We start from the raw sequence: 22,597 nt of genomic DNA on the forward strand, positions 1-22,597 counted from the left end.
TTTGGCATACAGTTTATGGGTCTGATTTAGACCTCTGCATGTGATCACATGCCATGCCCATTCACTTCCACGGGGAAGACGTAGATTCAAATCCCCATGTAGCCATCAACTTCCCTGTGTGACCTTCTGGCAGTTACTTTTTCCGCCTGACATACCTCACAGAGTTGTGAAGATTAATTGGAGTAAGGAGAGGTGCATGTAGGTTCTGGCGATTAAGTCTCCTGTCTTACCCATTCTTAAGCAAAAGCAGGAAAAAGGGCTTACATTTCAAAAGAGTCTATCATCTATCACAGCTCACTTTTGAAAATATGTCTTTCCAGTTGTGTGTACTTCTGTTCTGGGTAGCAGCTTATTTGCTTGGAGCAGCTAGGATGAAATAATGCCCCCAGCTCACTTTTATTGGCTCTGCTCATTTGCATGTAGTATACAGAGGTCTGGCTCTTTTATCTGTTTGGGATTATGTGAAATGATGTAGTGGTCAGTATAAGTCTATGAGTAGACATATCTGCATTCAAGTCCCCATCATGAAGTTCGCTCGGGATATTTGCCAAGACATTGGCTGATTCTGCACACGTTGGATAATGCACTTTCAATGCGCTTTATCAATCGTTTGAGGTGGATTTTTTGTTCCGCACACGAAAAAATCAATTCCAAATGATCTATAAAGAGGATTGGAAGTGCATTATCCAGCATGTGTGGAATCACTCATTATCTCTCAGTCTATCTCATGAAATTCTTGTAAAACAGGGGATGTCACTGTATACTGATCTGATATCCAAAGAACAAGATAAGCATCTTAAAAATGATACAGGAAAATGAGATATGTGAGGGACTCTTTATCATGAGAGGTTTCATCCAATGACATTCCAGTTCTTTATCATTGTACCATTTCAATTCAACAAGGATACAATGAGGTCAGCAGCACTGCACAAGCTATGACTGTGCTTCATGGGTGTGCTCTTCTGAAATCCACAAGCACACCTTGTGTTTTTTTCCCCCCAATTTGCTCTTCAACAGTTTCCCAAGGTACAATTGTTTATCCCTTGTGCTTTTGCACTGAATGGGTTGCAGTTTGCAGTTTGGCAGTGCATAGCTGCTAAAGGAAAAATGTATTTGGAAACCAAACAAACACAGTTTGCAATTTGCTGGGTTGTATAACCTGATGCTGCTGACATGGCTAGACTGTTGCTTTAACACTATGGGTGAATACCCTGATTTAAAATATTTACAATAAGATACTTCTTTCTTTCAGGGCACCATACTTATTGGTGATTGACAAAAGAACCTTTTCATAAAACAAAAGAAACAGAATACAAGCCTATTAGAGGCAAAATAAAATAATGGTGTTACAGGGCTGCTGAGAGGGCAAAATGGGGGGGGGGCTTGTCACTCTGGATCATGGAGTCAGGTAAGCCATATAATATACAGGGAGGACCCTCAGTCACATAATATTGGCTACTGAGAGTCTGAGAGTCTCTCTACAGGAGACATCTTACACAAGAACACTCAAGAGTAGGGAGACGCAATGTTAGCTCGGAAGCATAGTTTAAAAAGATAGAGCTGAGGGCTCTGTCAATTTCACCTCTCTACAAAAGCCAGTGGAGATGGCTCCTCAGAGGGTTTGTTAATTTAATCTTCATCTCCATAAAGAGGAGGTGAAATTGACAAAGCCCTTGGGGAGGCAAAGATGAAATTAACAAACCCTCCAAGGAGGGTCTACCTCCCATCAGCTTTTTGTAGAGTGGTGAAACTGACAGAGCCATCAGCTCTGTCTTTTTAAACTATGCTTACCCACTAACATTGCGTCTCTCTGCACTTGAGCATTGTCGTGTAAGATGTCTCATGTAGAGGGACTCTGTGGAAGGGAAAAACTAGACCCCCTCCATGGCTGTTTCTGCTGGCAAAAAAATGTATGGAAGGGAAGCCTGAATCCCCTTCTCTACCCTTGTAGCACTTGGAGCCGCATCAAGCAGTGGAGCTCTTTGAAAAAGGGGGTCGTATGCACATGTGGCTATGAGTCATGTCAGAGAATTCCTGACATGACTCATGTCATTTGTATTATTTAGGTAAGCCCTCAGTTCATCCCATGTACTCTCATATAAGAAAATAAGAAGAGCCCTGCTGTATCCAAAGAAGAATGCATCTTGTTCAGCGTCCTGTTTCTATCAGTGGCCAGCCAGATACTCTCAGCAGTCCCATAAGGAGCCCCCCCCACCGCTTCTGCATAGCTATTGATAGGCAAGTTCCTTCATAAATATGCCTAATTCCCTTTTACACGCTTCCTCTCCCCCCTCCCCAATTCCAAGTATATAATTTTTTGACTTAAAATGTACTCCTTAATACCTTACAAAAATAAAAGCTCTAAGCAGTATAAATCTATTATGAACACTTCTCCAGGAAACCAGCATTGGCAGTTAAGTACAAAAGGGTAGGAAAGGTTATCCTGGTCCCACCGCAGCTGTCAATATTTTTCAAAGGAATAAACAAAAATGCATGTAAACATTTTTCCAATTTGTGATTTGCCAGTCAATAAAGAGAAAATGCTAATCATACTAATTTCCTCCTGCTGGGGAAGGGATGCATCAGTAATCTATTAACATGCAAGGGCCAACAGGGTTAAGCTGTTCAAACATTGTCATTGATTCTTCCTCTTTTCCCATATGCTCCCACCTCTTCACTCAACTGGTAGCGAGAAACACTTCTTTGCGGCTGCCTCCGTAAAAAGTTTGCTCCCTGGAGAGACTCTGCAGTTAAGACATTAATTACAAAGAGGTGAAATATTTGACTAATCAGCAGCAGAAGTCTGGAGGGGTCCAAAGCTGAATGACAAATGCCAATATCTACTTTAAGGGTTGTTGGATCAACAAGCCAATACGGTGAAACTGATCCATCATCTTGTCACCAATTCCCATAGCAGTCTCAGAAGCCTGCCAATTAAAAAAAAAGTGTAGTCGCTATACATCATTCAGCTGTGATCGCAAGGTGCATGATAAACAGGGACCTTCTCCTTCCTCTCCATTCAGTATTTGGTACTTGTATGCGCGTGCACATACACACCTTGCTCTTTAGGCTGTATGCAATTGAAGACTAGAAGTTCTAAAGGACATATGTTTCAAAAGCATGTATTTCGCCCTCTACTATCCATTTTGAAGTTTTAGAGTCTCTTTACATGTGCTAAACATGAGTTTCGTTGGGGGGAACTCCAACTCACATCAAGTTCAACATGTGACCTGATGCTTACCTTTAAAACCGTGTGTATGTGGAGGGAGAGAATTGACTCCCCTGTGCATGTAAGGCACAAGGAGCATCTTCAGCCCTTCCTTCCCACCCCATGCACTTTAACTAGCAGAAAAGGGCCATGGGTTTTACTGCTAGTTCCAAATGTCTACCCAGAATCTGTCTGCATCATCTAATCACACCTGAGGAGAAACGTAGAACTAGCTGTAAGACAAACACCCCCTTCCCCCATGGCCCTTCTCTGCTAGTTACAGCACACAGGGTGCAAAGGAGGCATGAATAAGCGACTCCTACCTCCATGCATGCATAGGCGCAATCCCACTCCCACTGTTTTACAGGTAAGTTACAGTCACATGCTAAATGTGAGTTGAGTTGGGATTTCCCCTAATCAAACTTGCATTAGTATATGTGTAAAGAGCCCCACTGGCAGTCCAAAACCTAATTTGAACTCCTTTGCTTTTTCTTTGAGAGGCGTTTCTAGCAGGACAAAAGATTGGGAAGATCTTGAAAGCCACTCAGGCTGAGTTCGGAATGCTTGGAAGCAGGGGTCATTTCATAGAAAAAGAGCTGGAGGAACTCATTAGCATAACTCATTAGCATATGCCACACCCCTTGACATCACCAGAAGTGTGTCATTGGCATAACTGATTTGCATATGCCACACCCCCTGACTTCACCTATCCTGGCTGTTTTGGACCCAATCCTGGCCATTCAGGGCCAAAATTGGGCCCTAAATGGCAAAAAGGGGCTGAAAATGGCCGAAAAGGGGCCCAAAATGGTCAGGATCAGGCTGCTGCTGAGCGGGAGAGTGATCACCCATCAGAGGCCCAATCTGGGCCATTTTGGCCCCAATCCAGGCTGAAACAGGCCCCAAATGGCCAACAGTCAGGTGGGCGGGGCCACCTGACATGTGACCTCTTTGGGGAACTACTGGAACTGCATTCCTGCACATTCCCCCTTGAAATGAGCCCTGCTTGGAAGGTGCTTTAACCAGAGGTTTGTGCCAAAGGGCAACAACCAAATGGTCTTAGCCCAGAATCTGCAGTAGCCAGCCCGGTGAATCGGGACCTGCCCTGTTTGTTCTCTTTCTTTTGTCTATTTAAATTATTGTTTAAACCTACCTAACCTGAGTATCCCTTTAATTTTCCACACTTGACACAGTGCTAACAGCTTCTTGTGTTAAAGTTCCCGGACTCTGTGGAAGAAACAGGTGGGCAGAAGCCTTTGAGAAGACTCTCATGTGAGCAAACTCCTTCTTCAAATCACTGAACTTTGTGTTTTATCTTTTAAATTTATGTATCCTTGGAGACTTCTGGAGTTGAAATAACTAAACAAGGGGAATGTATGAATTTGGTTCCAGTATTTACATTCTAAGCAAACAGGAATTCCAAGAAAGGAATTAAAATTCATCAGGCAGGAATCCAAAGTTGAGATCTGTAATCTCAGCATTGTTTTTAATCTTTTATCTGATTGGCATTGACAAGAAAGACCACAAAAAAGCAGCCACAAAACCCTAGGATTTAGTTTTTAAAGCAATCAGATATTTAAATTTTCAGAGAACAAACAAATAAAACAAAAATAAGTCAACAGAAGGCCTAGAAGCCAGCAGAATTTGCCGGATAAACAAATTGCTTAGATAAGTAAAGGCAGAGTGAGAGAATAAAATCATCTGTCAAGTTTTATGTGAAAGATCATAATGCACGAAGCAGAATTTAGAGAAGAAAACTGCAAGAAAAATCAGTAATTCTGTTAGAAGAGATTTTTAATAAGTTTCATAATTTTAATTTGGAAAATAGAAAGCATCTTGCAAATTAAAACAACAATTACTGCAGCTTCCTTTTCCAATTTTACTCTTTTTTTGGCCAGTCTCTATCAGGATGTTTTGCAGGTGGAACAGAATTGAAATTAATCCATATAGCAGTCTTCTAGAGCCTAGGGCACAAATGAAGGAGCAAAAGTTCACATCTCATTTTCAAAGGCCAACAAAATGGGTGGCTGGTGCTGATCAGAGGGAAACTAAATTACAAGCATACAGTGGCCAGCAAAGAGTGGGAAACCTTGTCAGAGTTCACAGAAACCAGGGCTTTTTTTATGGGAAAAGAGGTGGTGGAACCCAGTGGGTTGCCCTCGGAGAAAATGGTCACATGGCTGGTGGCCTCGCCCCCTGATCTCCAGACAGAGGGAAGTTGAGATTGCCCTCGGCGTGGAGGGCAATCTCAACTCCCCTCTGTCTGGAGATCAGGCGGCGGGGCCACCAGCCATGTGACCATTTTCAAGAGGTTCCGGAACTCCGTTCCACAGTATTCCCCCTGAAAAAAAGCCCTGACAGCAACCACAATCCACTTGTTCCCTCTGCAGTTTGCCCACCACCGGCAGGCACCTGGGAACCCTCGGGGAGGGGGGGTCACACCAGGTGCAGCATCACATAACTTCTGGTAAAAAACAAAACAGAAATGAGACGGGTAACTCTAGAAATCGCTGGAAACTCTCTGTTAAAATTATTTCATTTCTGGCAATACCAAGAGCTACCCTATATCATATCCAGGATTTTTTTTACCTAAAGTTAGTTGATGCTGCATGTGATACCGTGGGGTTTATTTGATTTTCTCCCCCTGCGTTTGTAGGCAACTGGGGAATTGGACCCCTAATATACACTGTATGGGCATGATTTGCCCTGATCTGACCTAGAAAGATAAATAGGACATTGGATATTGGATATCGGAAATAACTTAATTCCCTTCTTTTTCCATAACATGTTACGGATAATGACATTAACTGTAAATGGAAGGTTGGCATCTATGAGCGGAACTACAAGTGACAAAAGGCACAGGTTGGACACTTGTCAGCTTCCCTCAAGTTTTGATGGGAAATGTAGGCATCCTGGTCTTGCAGCTTGGCTCTCTGACTGCTGTCTAATGGACTTTCAACTGTCACTTGTCCAACATTCCGCCAAGCTGCCTACATTTCCCATCAAAACTTGAGGGAAGCTGACAAGTGTCCAACCTGTGCCTTTTGTCACTTGTAGTTCCGCTCCAAATCAACCCATTCCATTTCATACAGTATTTTTAAATTCATTCTGCACCTGAAGGATCTGAGTAGGATCTGAGTAGGTCTGTTAGAGATAGAACATTTTGGAGGTCTTCCATTCATAGGGTTGCCATAGGTCGGAAACGACTTGATGGCACATAACATACACACACACACACACACTTATAAATAACTATGTGTAGTGATGTATTAGTGTCCACTGAAGTAGGCTTTAGTGGCTGAAACATATGTGATCTGGTGATGTTAGAGTTTGGTCTGGTCATTTGAAAGTGATTCATATGACATCCTTGTGTGTATTGGTATTATCCTATTCATTATTTGTAGTACACAGTGGGCAGGTGCCATACTAAGGTGCTATACATATAGCCGTTGGTTTAGTTCTTGCATTTTATTGTTCTATATTCTATTCTTTAAAAATTGTATTAGTTTTTCATTTATTGATGTTTGTATTTTGCTCATTTTGGTTGGTTTTTGTCAACCTTTTGGTTCCCTAATTCATTTAGGAGTGGGTCTTTTCCACTTCATTTTCTCCCATTGTTTTCTATTTTTCTCCTCCACTCCTTCCTTATCACTCAACAGGATTGACCATTGACCACACATGTTATCATAAATCATTGGGGATGGTGTAGGGAGCAGCTCTGGACCACAGCCACCTTCCAGAGACCCTTGTTAAGGGCAAATATTTAAGAGTTACTAAAAAATCACAAAGAAGTGTAGTTTTAATGCAGCATGACAAATGTATCGTCATACAGGATAATTGCCGGGAGCTTAAGGGTATTAACTATTGAAATGAAAACATGAACTCTGCAAAGCAATTTGGGCAGCTGTACAAAGAACTAACTGATTTGGATCACAGAGTTATTATAAAACAAATTGCATGTGATAGTAGGAGTATTATTAGTGATCTCTGCGCTGGGCCAATTAATTGTAACAAGAGTCAGCTGAAACCAGCACCATTCTCATATATACTCTGGCTGACAACCTAATTTGAAAGAAGCCCAATCAATAGCTTGGCATTTTCTCACTTTTATTCCAGCAGCTAAGTATCACTAACACCAAAGATTTTGTTGGCAGCTCACTGCAAAAAAAAAAAAAAGGAACTGTTTATTAAAATGTGGTTCAAGATGATTAAAGAGCAATTTGCTGCCATGTGGAAAATCAGTAAACATTCTCCAGCAAATTTTTCCCCCATGATACCCTCTTCACAGTCCTCCTGTCCTCTGAGAACTTGAGCAAACTATGCTTACTTCTGTGCAACACTAGCACAGATGGGCCACCAATCTCCTTCAAGTATCCTATATTCATCCAGACTTGCAGAGTAATCTTTTCCATAAAATAATATATTCCAGGTGGAAACTGGAGTGAAAGATTCACTGAAATGAGTAGCCGTAAGACAACTTGTGTACTTCCTCCCATATGTAGGTACCCAAATACTTCGATTATCTTTTGGAGGGCCTGCTCCATGTTGTCAAAGATGCAGTCGTTAGCTACATGAGATGGTTACGGGGTGAGGGGAGGATTTCTTTTTCTGAAATTTTCTTTTTTAGATGTAGCAGTTGGTTCCTCTTATCTCTTTCCCTCTTTCAAAAGAGGAATTCTCTTTGGTTTCTAATTAATTTATCTTTGTGTTTTTTCACCAAGTGATAATGTAGATTTCTTCACCTGTGGGTTTCTGCCTGTTTTGGGCGCCACTATAATTTCCTCTTTGCCTCCCAAAGGCTCTGTAGGTTTCACCTCCTAAGAGGGGAAGAGAAAAGAAACAAACCCTCTGAGCTGGGATCTCCCTAGATCTATAGAGAGGGGAAATTGACAAAGCCTTCTGATCTCTTTTAAGACTCAGCTTCCCAGTTAACATTGCAACTCCCTTCACGAGCTCCTCCTCATGTAATTCGTCTCTTGTAGCTTAGCTCTGAGTTTCTCTTACTCCTGAGTTCTAATGGCTGAGTCTAGATCCTTTATTGGGAAAATTCTCTAAGGTTCTAGTGTGAGTTTGCAAAAGATAATTTGTGATGCTTTCCTGAGACAGAATCTTTTGCATGTAAAATGACAAGCCAATGCCAGCTGGGCGCAGTGGCGCGCGCCTGTAATCCCAACCTGAGCACGGGAGGCTGAGGCCGGCAGATTGCTTGAGCTCGGGAGTTCGGAACCACAGTTGTGTAACGTCAGTGGATGTCTGTTGCTGTGTCTGTGACAAGCCAATGCAACTTAAGCAAGATATAGCCATTCCTGGTGAGGTCACATAGCACATCTTCTGTTCCTGTCTTGTGAATACTGCTTAAGCCTCAGTTATTTACTGAACTGTTCAATGATTTAATACAGTTTCCCAAATTTCCAGGCAGTCCATGCAGAAAGACCACAAAAGGAGGAACTTCTGACCTCTGTCCAATTTAATGATCAGTAGCTTGACTTATTTCTTGCTCCATGACAGTTCCTCTTCTCCATACATAGGCCTCCTTTTACTACAAGAAACTTTCCTTCTCAGCTGTAGCATCTTCCATGGTAAATGGCTTCTTAGACTTTTCAACTCTTATCCAGGTCTTCGTACTTTGAAGGATCTGGTTTCTTGCCGGGGTTGGGGGCATACTGCAGTTACATACCACCCGCAGAAAGTACCAAAATATTCCTAACACTCTTCCAGACCTGTCCTTAACAAGAAAAGCTTGGTAATGGTGAACAAGCTATCCTTCAGGAACCTTGTCTATCACTAAGCCTCCCAGAAACTCAAGGCTAAGTTAGATTGCCTAAAACAGATAACTCATTTGTCTATTAATTATGTTTTTAACTTGGGCAATGCACCCCTTTGGAAAGCATTTGCCATTGAAGTGAGTGAGGATCATGTGCTGAAGTTTGTAACCTTCTGTAGTCTCTGGATTTTGCATGGAAATTATTTTCCTCTGTGGTAATTGAGGACGTTTTATTATGAATGGAAATGTACAGCTAGAAGCAGTTTGATAATTAAATATCAAACCAGTGGGGGAGATTCTGTATGATATCCCTGAGCGGCATGAAAGCAAATTTCTATTGCCTAGAATCATTATTCATGGCATGGCAAATGAAAGATTTTTCCCCCTTTAAAAACACTGGAACACGCCGCTTCGTTCCTATTTTGCAGCACTGTTTTTGACATATTTGGACATCCTTACATGACGATGGCCTTCTGAGTTTGTGTTAAAATTCTGTTAGATCTGAACTTCAGCAATCAAGATTGCTCATACGTGCTTCATTTATTTTTGGCCTTTTCTTTCTAGTTGGATTACATTGCATATGTGATGATCCTAAGATAAAAGTTTAGCAGCAGGCAAGAGAATGGCTTCCAGTGAAGGCTAACTATGCAATATACAGCTAAACCCAATGAATAACCTTATGTAGACTGGCAGTGAAAATCAAAGCTAAATTATGCCCTTTTAAGCCCACAATGGATTTTAAAAGGGTGTAACTAGGCTTGCCAGACCTTCCACAATGGTGGGAGGTATCTAGCTGGCAAGTCCGGTAGGGACGATTTTTAAAAATCCAATGACATCACCACCATTGTCACAGCACTTCTGGGTAAGAGTAGCTCTAGGAATCTCCAGAAATTCTATGGTAAAACTCTATAGTTTTACCTGGAAGCGATGAAGCGACATCAGTAATGTAGCTGATGTCACATCCCCTCATATGTCCTGCCCCATTGGTTGTCAGGCTCTGTTCCCTAGCAACCCTAGGTGTAACTCTACTTAGGATAGCACTGGCATGGTGGTAGCATGAACTGAGTGTGGTAGAACTGTGTCACTGATATCTCTGTGAAGAAAACACACAATGATGTATAATTCTCCATTTCTCTCTATATTCATTTATATTTTGCCAATGTTTATAGTTCTACCTTTTAAAATATGTAATATATATATATATATTGCAGTGAAAAATGCTGATTTAATGCCACACACAAAATATTAAAAGTGCATACATTTTACAGAGAAAAAAAATAAAGGAAAAGAATATGAAAATAAAGGATCATGGTTTGCACAAGAGAGAAGCAAAATAAAAAAGGGGGATTTTTCAAGTCACAGCAGCTGAGATGAAATATTCAACATTCAGTATGTTTTTGTCTGTTTTTCCTGTGCATTAATCTCAAGAGACATGAAGGCTACAAGCATGTTCATACTGACTGAAAACTAAAGTAGATACCCCAATAGGTTGTACATATACAATTCACATACTTTCTGGCAAAAACCTGCATCCAAGAAGCTTCAAAAGTACTGGCAACTTTGGAGTTAGTCTTCAAGGTCAAGAGGGAGGCTACAATGACGGGCAAGTTTTCAGTTTCCATTTTGATGCTGTGGCCTTTACTGTAAATTAGAAGAAAAATGTTGTAAATAAATCCAACGCATCCAAGCATTGATCCAAGGTCACTGTCTTACAACAACAACAACCTGAAGACAGGTTTGGTGATCCAGGTCAGCTTAACACACACCACAGCTAATGGTCCCCTACACTTCATCTGGACCAAAATGAAGATGGGTACTAGCTGATAGTTATGAGGTTTGCACCTATCTAGGAATAATCAGCAATAATTTCAGTTCCCCCTTCCCAGATATACACACTGTAGATTTATTCTCTACCGCTACAAAGCCAATCAGCTTAATTAATTAATATAGTGCTTTTGCAAGTGTTTGTCTAAGAACATTCCTTCCATTTCTATTTATTGTAGTCATTCAGGTACTTAGACCCTATCCTTCCATCTCAAAGAATCTCAAGCCAAAGCAACCTTGCACTGGTGGTGGAGAGTGCCATCAAGTCATAGCTGACTTATGGCTACCCTGGTGGAGTTTTCATGGTAAGAGACTAATAGAGGTGATTTGCCATTGCCTGCCTCTGCAACCCTCGTCTTCCTTGGAGGTCTCCCATCCAGTTACTAACCAAGGCCGACCCTGCTTACCTTCTGAGATCTGACGAGATCAGGCTTACCTGGGTTGTCTAGGTCAGGGCAACCTTCCACTATAATGGTATAATTTAAGAGCAGTGAAAAAATAGCAAAACCAGTGCAAACACATTATGCCTCTACTTATGTGCTGTCAAGTTGCAACCAACTTATGGTGACCCCAGCAAGGGGCTTTCAAGGCAAGTGAGAAGCAGAGGTGGTTTGCCCATGCCTTCCTCTGCAGAGTCTTCCTTGGTGGTCCCTCGTCCAAGTACTAACCCCACTTAGCTTCTGAGATGTGACAATATGGGGTTATACCATGCTGCCTTCCCTCCCCAAACATATTAACAGATACAAAAAAGCAAGAAACATATCTAATTCAAGATTTGATGGAGCCAGGTAGTCATAAGGGCCAGTTCACTTGCTTCCAAGCCTAATAATCTTCTTCTTGTGGTGGAGGAATAGGCAGCCATACCTCTTTAGCATCTACATATTGTAAAGTGATATCATACATATCATAAAGTTGTCTTCTCTATGCAAGGGGCAAGACTGGCCCTACAGGCCTTGTAAGCTGGATTTTTCTTTTCCAAAAGGTCTTTTGATGGATTAAATATTGGGGACAGTGTTGCCATCAGATAATCTCCACCCCTGCTATATTTTCAGATGTATTTATGTGACTCTAGGGCATACCCATATCTCATGTTGCATTGCATGCAAGATGGAGAACTTATGCTATCATGCTCCTCCTTTGTGGCCAGGGAAAGTCGTGATCCAGTTGTTCATTTACACTTCATATAAAAATCCTTGAGTCTGTGTAAATCTTGTATAGCATAATATTTTTTTTTGTAAAAGAAACATACAATGCACAAACACAAGATTTATGAGTTTATCTTGGCATTATATGTCAACACAGTTTCACTGCACTGAGTTTTGTTTGGCAATACAAGAAATAAATGTTTCCCTCTGCTACTCCTTGTTCCTCTGCAATTCCTCTGCTATCCATAAGTAACAATATCAGGAAGCCCCAATCGAGTTAGATGAAGAAACATTGAAAGCCCGGGAGGAGACTGAACTACTTCGGCATATAAAGCATCATAAGGATTGTTTCCTGCGGAACTCCATGGCATCCAAAATGCCGATGCTCACCTTTTGTTAATGCCCCATTCGTATTTTCAGTGTGGCCATTATTTGCACACATTGGTTTGCTTATATAGCCAGGAGTGATGTACTTTTTGAGGCATAAATAATACTCTTCGTTGGATTTTCTTCTATGATGGCTTTACAGCCACTGACCCTTCCACTAGTCAGGTAATCACAAACTGTGATTTCCAGTGAATCACTCTAATAAAGATACATGCATGTTGCAAATTGAACTCTTTCCCGTGGCATAAACATCAGAAACATAAATTATTTGGAGCAGGTTTATTGAGTGGCAAACGACAGCCCAAAGGCCATGACTGCTATGTTCATTCCTGCATCTTAAAATTTCTGTCAAACAACTTTTACAGGCGATGAGTTAAGACTTTTATTGTTTCCGCCAACGTATCTAGGCTGCTGCATTCAAATAACGGCTGCCAACCCATAATAAAAGCTTGCGGGGAGGATGTGACATCCAGTCATGTTGTAAAGTTCCAAGGATAAAGGGCAAATTTCAGCTCACCTGACCATGTGCTGTTCTTGTAATAATAAGGAAATGATAAATGTCTTTGCATGCTGCCACTGTCTTTAGCAAAGCCAATAAATGGTTGCAAGTTGAAGTCAAAGCCCCTCTCTGCCTTCAAGCCAATCAGTATCACTCAGAAGATAATACTGCATTCCATTATTCTCCTGAAAGTACCTAACTCCCTGCATGCACATATATATGAAAATGTTCGTAAGGATACTGCTACCCACTATATAGTAGACATTGTGACTAGGGATGGGCATGAATCGAAAATTAAGCATGAACCAGTCCTGTTCATGGTTCGCAAACCAGCAGTTCATCAGATCCCATTTCTGACGAACCACCGCGAACTTTAGGCTGGTTTGTTTGGTTCGTTTTTTGGTTCGTCACTGCAGACAGCCTGGTGCCAATCAATCAGTTTCCTAGGCAACAGGGGATGGACTTCCTGCAGACCTTCTGCTGACTGAGAAGTGATGATTTTCTGACCTGGATGTGACATTTTCACGAACCAAATGAACTGGTTAGTAGGGGTGTGCAGTTCGGGTTAATGAAACCTGAAAAAATCCCAAATCACCCTGATTCAGGGTGATTTGGGAAACCCGAATCACCATGCCCCGAATCGATTCGGGACGATTCGGGGCAGCATTTTGCTTGCTTTTCAATGGGAAAAAGCCAGTCTGCTCTGCTTCACCCAACCAGACACAGCATCCAAAGCTTTAATCAGGGCTCCTGGAGCCGAGCCAGGCCAGCTGTCCAACAACAGATACAACTGGGTGTCATCAGCATACTGGTGACAACCCAGTCCAAAACTCCATGCCAGCTGGGTGAGGGGGCGCATATACAGATTGAACAATGGGGAGAGAATCGCCCCCAGGGGGATGCCACATACCATTGGTTGGCATGCAGACACCCTCTCCCCTAGCGCCACCCTCTGTCCCCGACAGTGGAGAAAAGAGACAAGCCACTTTAAGGCAGTCCCTCGTATCCCCACATCGGCAAGGCAGCAGGTCAACAATTCATAGTCAACCGTTTTGAATGCAGCTAAAAGATCCAATAACACCAGCAGTGCCAACCCGCCTCGATCCAGGTGTCTACAGAGATCGTCTGTGAGGGCGACCAACACTGTCACAGTCCCATGGCCCAGGCAGAAGCCAGACTGGAATGTGAGTAAAGTGGCATAATAGTGATACTGTGCGGCTAAAATAAGGAAGTGGGGAAAGGGCCCGGATTTGATTTCCCACTCCTCTGCTAGAAGCCAGCTGGGTGACCTTGGATCATTCACAGCTCTCTCATAGCTCTCTCAGCTTCACCCACCTCACTGGGTGATTGTCATGAGGATAATAATAACACACTTTGCTAACTGAGTGGGCGTTGTTGTTCGGAAGGGTGGTATATAAATCAAATGTTATTATTAAAGTATATAAGCATATAAACATATAAATACACCACAAATAGGGAAGAGGGCTTAATAAGAGTTAGTGAGGGAACACCAGACCAAACACACACAAAAATTCTTCATGCTAGCAGAACACAACAATGGGGGAAGACAAACAAATCTCCCTGGGAATAGAGTTCCAAAGTCTTGATGCCACAGTTGAGAAGGCCTTTTCTTGGGTTATCAACTTCTTGGGGCACCCGAAACGGGGCCTCTGAAGATGACCAGAGCAGTCAGGTAGGTTCATAAGGAAGGAGACAGTACTATATTGGCCCAGCATTTACACACTATCAATTATGTACTGAACATAAGCATTCAACAGCCACCCTACTTGCTGTCTGTAGAATTGACGATTTAAAAAAAGTGCTAACTGCCTTACCATGAATTTGATGATGTAGTAAGATGCTATCATCAGCCAAAATGATAATCAGAAATAGATCATCTGTTCCTCCCACCAATAACTTAATGGCACCTATCGAAATTTTAACCAGCCCAATTTTCTCATCGTTTTGTAAGAAAGGGATTCTCTGCCTCATTTAATATGGTGCTCTTCTGCTCATGGGGAGGTCTACTATTTCGCATCCACCAGGCAGATAACTTTGCTGACGAACTGGAACTCTACAGCACTTCTTCCCCCTATACGAAACCTCAACATAGTATTTTATGTAAGTCCATTTTGGCTTATATGTAGCAAATGCATATTTATTTGGTTCAGAATTCCAGCACAGTTGTGCAGAACTTCAAACTGATAAAAATCTGGTCATTCCTGTCAGCCTCACTTTAGCTAACAAAAAGAATTTTTTGATATGGCGAATATCTTCTAATTCAATTAAGAAAAGTTTTGTAGAGTTTTTCATGTTTCAGATAAGAAAAGACTTCAAAGAACTCCCGTAGTCAGCATATTACACAGTGGTATCATAACTGGCAATTAGAAACATTGGAGATCACCTTTATCAGGACTTTGAACTACCTTCAAAGACACTCTTTATGTGTAAGAGTGCAAACCAGGATTTTTCATGAAAAGAGTATGCCATAGCAAAGCTATAATTTATAATAAAGTTAATGAAGCTGGTGCAATATAAAAGTTGAGGGCATGTACTAAGAGACAGGGAACCCCCAGTTTAAAACTTAGTTCTGACATAAACTCACTAAAGTGTTTTAGGATGAAAAGAGGCATAATATTTATAGCATAGCAGGGTTTCTATTTATTTTTCTTGTGTCATTTATATACCACCTTTATCCACAGTGGAGACCTAAAGCGGCTTACCTCTCTTTCCTCCATTTTTTCCTCACAACAACCCTGAGAGGTAGGTTAGGCGGAGACTGTGTCACCCAGCAAGCTTCTATCAAAGAGTGAGAATTTGAACCTGAGTCTTCCAGATCTTATTCTGACAACTCAAACCACTATACCACGCTGGCAGCTGCACCATATTTTAATTCCAATGTATCCAAGTGAACACTATTGTGGCCAGGAGAGGGTCTTCTATCATTCCCTCCTGGTCTTTTTTCCCTTCATTCCTTGCCACCTCCAAATGTATAAGTTCCAACCCTCACCAGCCATTTGGAAACTGGTGAAACTCTGACCATATACAAAGTATGAGCAAATGAATGAGCGATTAGGCCGCTAAACACCTTTTAACACAAGCTTTGTTCTTAACCAAAGAAAGATCTTTATTGTATTAGAGAGATCATTACTGTCCAGGTCTGAGGACCACACTTTAAGGGTGTAGGCAGAATAGAATGGGCACTGAGGAAGGCAGTGGAAGCTGTGGAAAAGTTCTATGAGGAAAGGTTGGAGGAACTATGTATATTGAGAGAAGGAAGGAAGGGAGGGAGAAGGGAGCACGCAAGCCCCAGTATTTCCCAGGCTCACTCACTAATCAAGTTTGAATCTATTAACATTTGGGAGCGGGGGATAATGTACATAACAAAGCAACTATTTGATTTTTAAAAAACAAATTAATATACACAAAATATCATTCTGTAATTGGATTTTTGGGACTGTTGCCCTTGGAAATCCCATTTCTTTGTAGGTTTGTCTGCCTTCTGTTTAAAGGTTATGTGGCTCATGACAGTTGAGTGTTAGGAGAGGAAATTACATCTTCGCATTAAGAGTGACAATGTTGTTGTGTTACTGCACTGAGCACATATGAAAACCTTTGTGTTGCAATTTCATTGTGTGTAACATTTCTTTTCTGCATATCACTGAATTGTTTGGAAGAGTCTTTACACGTATGTCTATCCTTCAGACTTGAAAATGATTTAGTAGCTCACCCTTTCCACAGAGAACTTTGGGAACTGTCATTCTATGGAAGGAGAACATGAGATGTTTAGTAGAGAAAAATCAGCACCCTTGCCAGACTACAATTCCCCCAATTTCTGGAAGACACAACAACAGTTAATCTAGTGTGTGTGTGTTATGTGCCGTCAGGTCACTTCTGGCTTATGAATGAAAGACCTTCAAAATGTCCTGTCGTTGACAGACGTGCTCAGATCTTACAAACTGGAGGACGTGGCTTCCTTTATTAAGTCAAGCCATCTCATTTTGGGTCTTCCTGTTTTCCTACTACCATTCACTTTTAGTTAATCTTGTATGGAATGTATATAGCTAATGCCCCCAAGAATCTTCCAGCACAATATCTTGTAACATCAAGTTGCTTTACTTTTCAACCAGCCATGAAGAATACTTGTTAAGAACCTCTTCACACACAGTGGTCAAGCTCATAAGTAGTTAATCAGACCACTTCATTTCCCATGGGGGAAACTATTTGTTAGAAACAGTCCATAGGTACACATTGACAAAGTTGTCATGACAGAGAATATAAAAACGGGATCAGGCAGATTCTAATAGGTTCCACATATCGCTGTTATTAAAATTTCCATCTCACCCCACATGTCTCTTTTCTAAGCTATACTTCTCTGTAGTCCCACCCCATTTTCATCCCATTCTTGGAATGACTGAAAGCCAAGAACTAGAAGTACTGCATTGCACAGATGTATAAAGAGTGCTGGAATATCCTTGTCAAATGTAAGCTTTTAAGGAGTGTCCATTAAATTTTGTGTTAATGAAGGAGCCCAAAGGTTTTTGGTTTTTGTGAGTTACCTAGGCTTGTCCCCCACTGCAACCCATTTGTTCCTTTTCCATGTTCAGCTGCAAATGGAATTAAAATGGAGGATAAAAACCTACTCTTATGGGCAAATTGTTTATTGGAACTATATCCCCTTCAGCTAAGAAGGAGATTCAGCAAATTGTCTTGGAAATTTCCTTTTTGCACCTTTGTTTTCAAGCTTCCTAATTACTGCATGTTTTCTCAAAGCTTGTTGGTTTTCTCCCTACATTCATTAGTAAATGCCTGATTATCAGCTTTTGTTGAGGGAAAAGGCATTAACAGTGTAACCCTGTAAAGAGTTACTCCAGTCTTAGATAATTGATTTTAGTGTGCTTAGACTAAAGTAACCCTGCATAGAACTGTACTGTAAGTACAGTTGCTTTATAAGAAGCCATGTTATTGCTCAATGTTATGATATTTTTATTATTGTTTTAATGCTATTAAAACAATGATCAATAAATTTTAAAGCATTAATGAGTTTCCTTGCTGCTATATATAAAAAGTCCCCTCTCTTTCTCATTCCAAATAAGTGTAGGTAATCAAGGATTTTTTCACAACTGCTGGCTGCGAATCTGTTCCTGGCAAAAAAAAGAGAGAGAGAGAACCTAATTAATCAGACAGGAAGGAAAAGAAAGATGAAAAGGGGGTTATAATGCTGGATAGCCTCAGTAGCACTTTAACTGTCCACATGGGACAGTCTGGCATTGCATTTAAGTTGTCACTGGCAAAATTGCCATGTGAAGTTTCTTTTATTTTTAAAAGAGCGGGGAATAACACAGAAAATACCCACAATGCAATGAGGTGACCACAATGTCATCTGGATGATCAATAAAAGTTGAGTGAACAAAGCATGGCATGGCAGACTAAATTACTAGTATGGAAGCAGCCCTGGTCTTCTATTCTGCTTGAGCATTGTATCTGCATCATAAACATGTGTACATGAATGTGTGTATGTGTGAGTGAATGAAGGGAGCTGTTAAAGTGCATTGCCTTCAAAGCAAAGCTCCAAATATTTCTGCATGTTAACTCAACATATAAGGTTTTTTAAAAATATGGCTAAATAGCCTCCTGCTGTGATCGAGGACACTCTCCAGGTTTTCTATGAGTTAACATTTAATGTTCTTCTACACCATTTTGGTGTAGTGGTTAAGAGCGCTGGAGAACCGGGTTTGATTCCTTATTCCTCCACTTGAAGCCAGCTGGGTGACCTTGGGTCAGTCACAGCTTCTAGGAGCTCTCTCAGCCCCACCCATCTCTCAGGGTTATAATAACACACTTTATAAACGGCTCTGAGTGTGGCATTAAGCTGTCTTGAAGGGTGGTATATAAATCAAATGTTGTTGTTCTTCTTTCTGAGGCCATAACCTAAATTCTCAGTTCTTACACTCTTAAAGTTTTTCATCAAAAATACTGAAGTTAGTATTTATTTTTAATAAGGTGCACCAGGTGCCATTCAGTAATAAAAGAACTATAGATTTACCACCCCTGTACCAGAAGTTTAACAAGGTAGAAACAGGCAAGGAAAAGAAAGAGTTAATTGCTGGGAATATTTACAGAGAGCAATGGGAGTGACTTCCCAGTAATACTACCATGGCACTATCTCTGATCCATTCTCTGAAGTTTAAACATGTGTGAGAATTTATTATGCATAAAAACTTGAAGATGTCTAACCATAACTTGATCAAGTGAAAATTAAGATCTAATGCAGTGTAGAGGTTAGAGCGTCAAACTAGACATGGGCACAAACAGAAAAAAAAATGAACATGTTCGTTGTTCGTTGCCATCCACGAACAAGGAAGATTGACGAACATAACATGTTCATTGTTCATTGTTCATGGGGGCCAGCAGGCTCTCCTTCAGCCATCAAGATCCCTACTGCACCACTCCCAGAAACCCTACCTGACCAGGCAGTAGGAAATGTACCAATAATAAATAATAGCTTGGCCCCAGAGCTTGGCAGCAGCCCTGGAACCTGAAGGGGTAGATCCCTACTGCACCACTCCCAGAAACCTTACCTGAGCAGGCAGCAGGGAAAGTACCAATAATAAATAATAGCTTGGCCCGGAGTCTGGCAGCAGCCTTGGAACTTGAGGAGGTAGATCCCTATCCCACCACGCACAAAGAAAATTCAAGTTCCAATGCTCTCTCCCTGTCTCTGTCTCAAACTGCCAACACCAACTGTCTCTCCCTCACTGTCTGCAAAACCAGAGCTCCCCCTTGCTCTTTGCTTCCTTGTAACAAATTTGGAGCTCCACACTTGAAAGGAAGACCTGCCTATCAAGCTAAATTGGGCTTAGATTGGGGTTTCCAGGGCAACAGCAGGAGTTCAGACATAGTTCAGACAGTCCCTGCCTCCGGTTGCCAAGGGAATTGATTGCAGGTGCAGGCTTGATGAACAGCAATGAATAGCAACGAATGAGGCTTGCAACGACCACCTGTTCGTTGAGAATGGGGCCTCACAAACAGCTTGTTTGCAAACAGCTGATTGTGCTGTTCTTGGTTTTTAAAGTTCGTATTGCTGTTCGTGCCCATCTCTATGTCAAACTAGGATTTGGAAGATTCTGGTCTGAATCCCCACTCTGCTGTAGAAGTTTGCTGCATGACCTAGAGCCTGTCACACTCTCTCTCCCTCTCTTCCTCTCTCTCTCTCTCTCTCAGCCTAATTTTCCTCACAGGGCCATTATGAGGATAAAATGAAGGACAGCAGAGTGATGTTTAAGCGGTTTTGGATTCCCATTATGGAGAAAAGCAGGATAAAAATATCCTAATAAATAAATAAGTGGTAAGTTGCATATCTGACTGGGTCATTACAGATATAACATCATAATGCGTCAAACACCTTGTACTTGAATCTTGTAGTGGAACCAGTTTACAGATGGTTGCTAGTTATGAAGTGATTAGAAAAACTTAGTGACATACATGTGAATAAATCCTGAAGAAGACACAATTCTATACAAAAATTGTAATACTTGTGTGATGGGAGTGAGATCCCCCCCCCTCCGTTTCCTTCCTTCCTTCCTTCCTTCCTTCCTTCCTTCCTTCCTTCCTTCCTTCCTTCCTTCCTTCCTTCCTTCCTTCCTTCCTTCCTTCTGTGGGATTAGGCTGAAAGCTGTGGCCAAAGGAGCAGTATCACGAAAGGAAAAAAATGTAATATAAACTATATTAATGTTTAGCAAATAATTTGATTCTTAGAAGAGATTTATTATAAGCACAGTTTGAAGTTTTGTGGAAAGGTGGCAACCTTAGAGACTTAAAAACTGCAGATTCTCCACGTATAGTCCAACTACACAGCAAGTTTGTGAGCCTTTGTTCCTTTACTAATTGCCAAGTCTCCAGCTATGGTGGGATACCTCCTACTGCCTGCCACTACTCTGTTGACTGCCGGAAGAAAAAAAGTTCAAAATTACTCACAGCACAATGGCGTTATGTTGCTTCCAGGGAAACCCCACAAGTTACATCATTCCAATCTAGAAATTGCCAAGATCATAGAACTTCTGGGGATTCCTAGAGCAGCACGACATTATTTCCAGGTTTCCCTGAGGGCATCCCCCTTGTCCCCACCCCCCAATGGCATTCCTTATTTTTCCTCCCCTAAACTCCTACTGTACTGGTTGACAGCTGTTGGTCTGGCAACACTACACCTTTACTGTCATAAATAAATTTCTATAGATGTGCACAGCTTGTATCTTCAACACGTTCCCATAGCCTTGTATTTCCTCCAAAACATATGTCAGTTATTTTGTGAGAATGCAGTGTTAAGGAATGTAAATCTTACCTAGCAGAGAACTTATGAACTGACACTGCACCTTCCATTGAGTAAGGGCTATTCATTTTCTAATTTTGTATCTACGGAATAGCAGCTATGCACCATGGGTTTTTTTTTTTGCTCCCCAATGGATGCTTATTTATAACAGCTGTCACTGGTTTATGAATTAAAATAAAGAATATTTAATCTTTTGCCCTTTGCATTATTTTCCTGGGCTCAGTAGATGAAGTTTCAAGTCAGCTTCATTTTGTGCTTACATTTATGCTCTACATTCAATGTCATATTTCTCCTGTGCGTACAGAAGAGTATCATACAGTTCACATTTGAGTCTTTTAGCTATATAACATGTGGCCTACTGCGATGTTTGTTCATGTAATGGCCTGTGACAGAGGATGCCAAAAATATTCTGAGGCCCCTTAAAGCACAGTTGCTAACTGAAGGTCTGCTGGGTGAGTATCACACACCCACATTTTATATAAGAGCAAGCAGGCGCAGATTTTTGGAAACTGGAGCTCAGAAGCTTTAAGTGGGTGCCATATTTATTAGCAAGTGCTAAGTCAGAAAAATAGGCCAAACCTTACATGCCTGGTTCTTTGAGCTCTGAAATTTGACTATGAAATTGCTTTAGTCTTATCAAAATGTTTCTGGGAAATTCCTCAGACATTTAGCCTCCAAATTTTCCTACCTCTTAAGGCAAAAATCCAATGACAACCTAAGGAAGCATAGAATCTCTGCAAGCAATGCTGTTAAATTTATTGAGATTCTTTTGCTTCCCTTCAAATCAATTCATCAGATATTTCACCTGAGGACAAACGTTGAATTCAGTTTTGTATTAGATCCAAACCAGCAACAATATATGGACATGTGGAACCCTGTGTTACATTTCATGAGCCTTAACGAAACTCTTTTAGCTTTCCTCAGAATTTGTCAGATGAGTCATCTGAAATAGAATCCTCACATTTGCTTCAGATTTTGATTTTGGAAGTATTTCGGTGCCAGTGCTATAGTAGAAAAGAGTCCTGCAGTACTTTAAATGTTAATAGACTTATTACAGTATTACCTTTTGTGAAGTAGATCTCACTTAATCATATATCTGATTAATAATTTTGTGATTAATGATTGATTTATGATATTTTTATCTCATCCTTCTTCCAAGGAGCTCAGAAGGAGGGTCTCCCTCCCTCCATTTTTTCCACACAGCCGCCCTATGAGGTACATTATACTGAGAGCCAAGCTACAAGAGATGAATTACATGAGGAGGAGCACGTGAAGGGAGTCACAATGTTAGCTGGGAAGCTGAGTTTTAAAAGAGATTGGAAGGCTTTGTCAGTTTCCCCTCTCTACAGAGCCAGAGGGATCCCTGCTCAAAAGGTTTGTTAATTTCTGAAGGCTTTGTCAGTTTCCCATTCTAGGAGGTGAAGGGGAAATAAACAAACCTCCT

Source organism: Eublepharis macularius, chromosome 8 (genome assembly GCF_028583425.1).
Source record: "Eublepharis macularius isolate TG4126 chromosome 8, MPM_Emac_v1.0, whole genome shotgun sequence".
In the NCBI taxonomy this organism is placed as follows: Eukaryota; Metazoa; Chordata; class Lepidosauria; order Squamata; family Eublepharidae; genus Eublepharis; species Eublepharis macularius.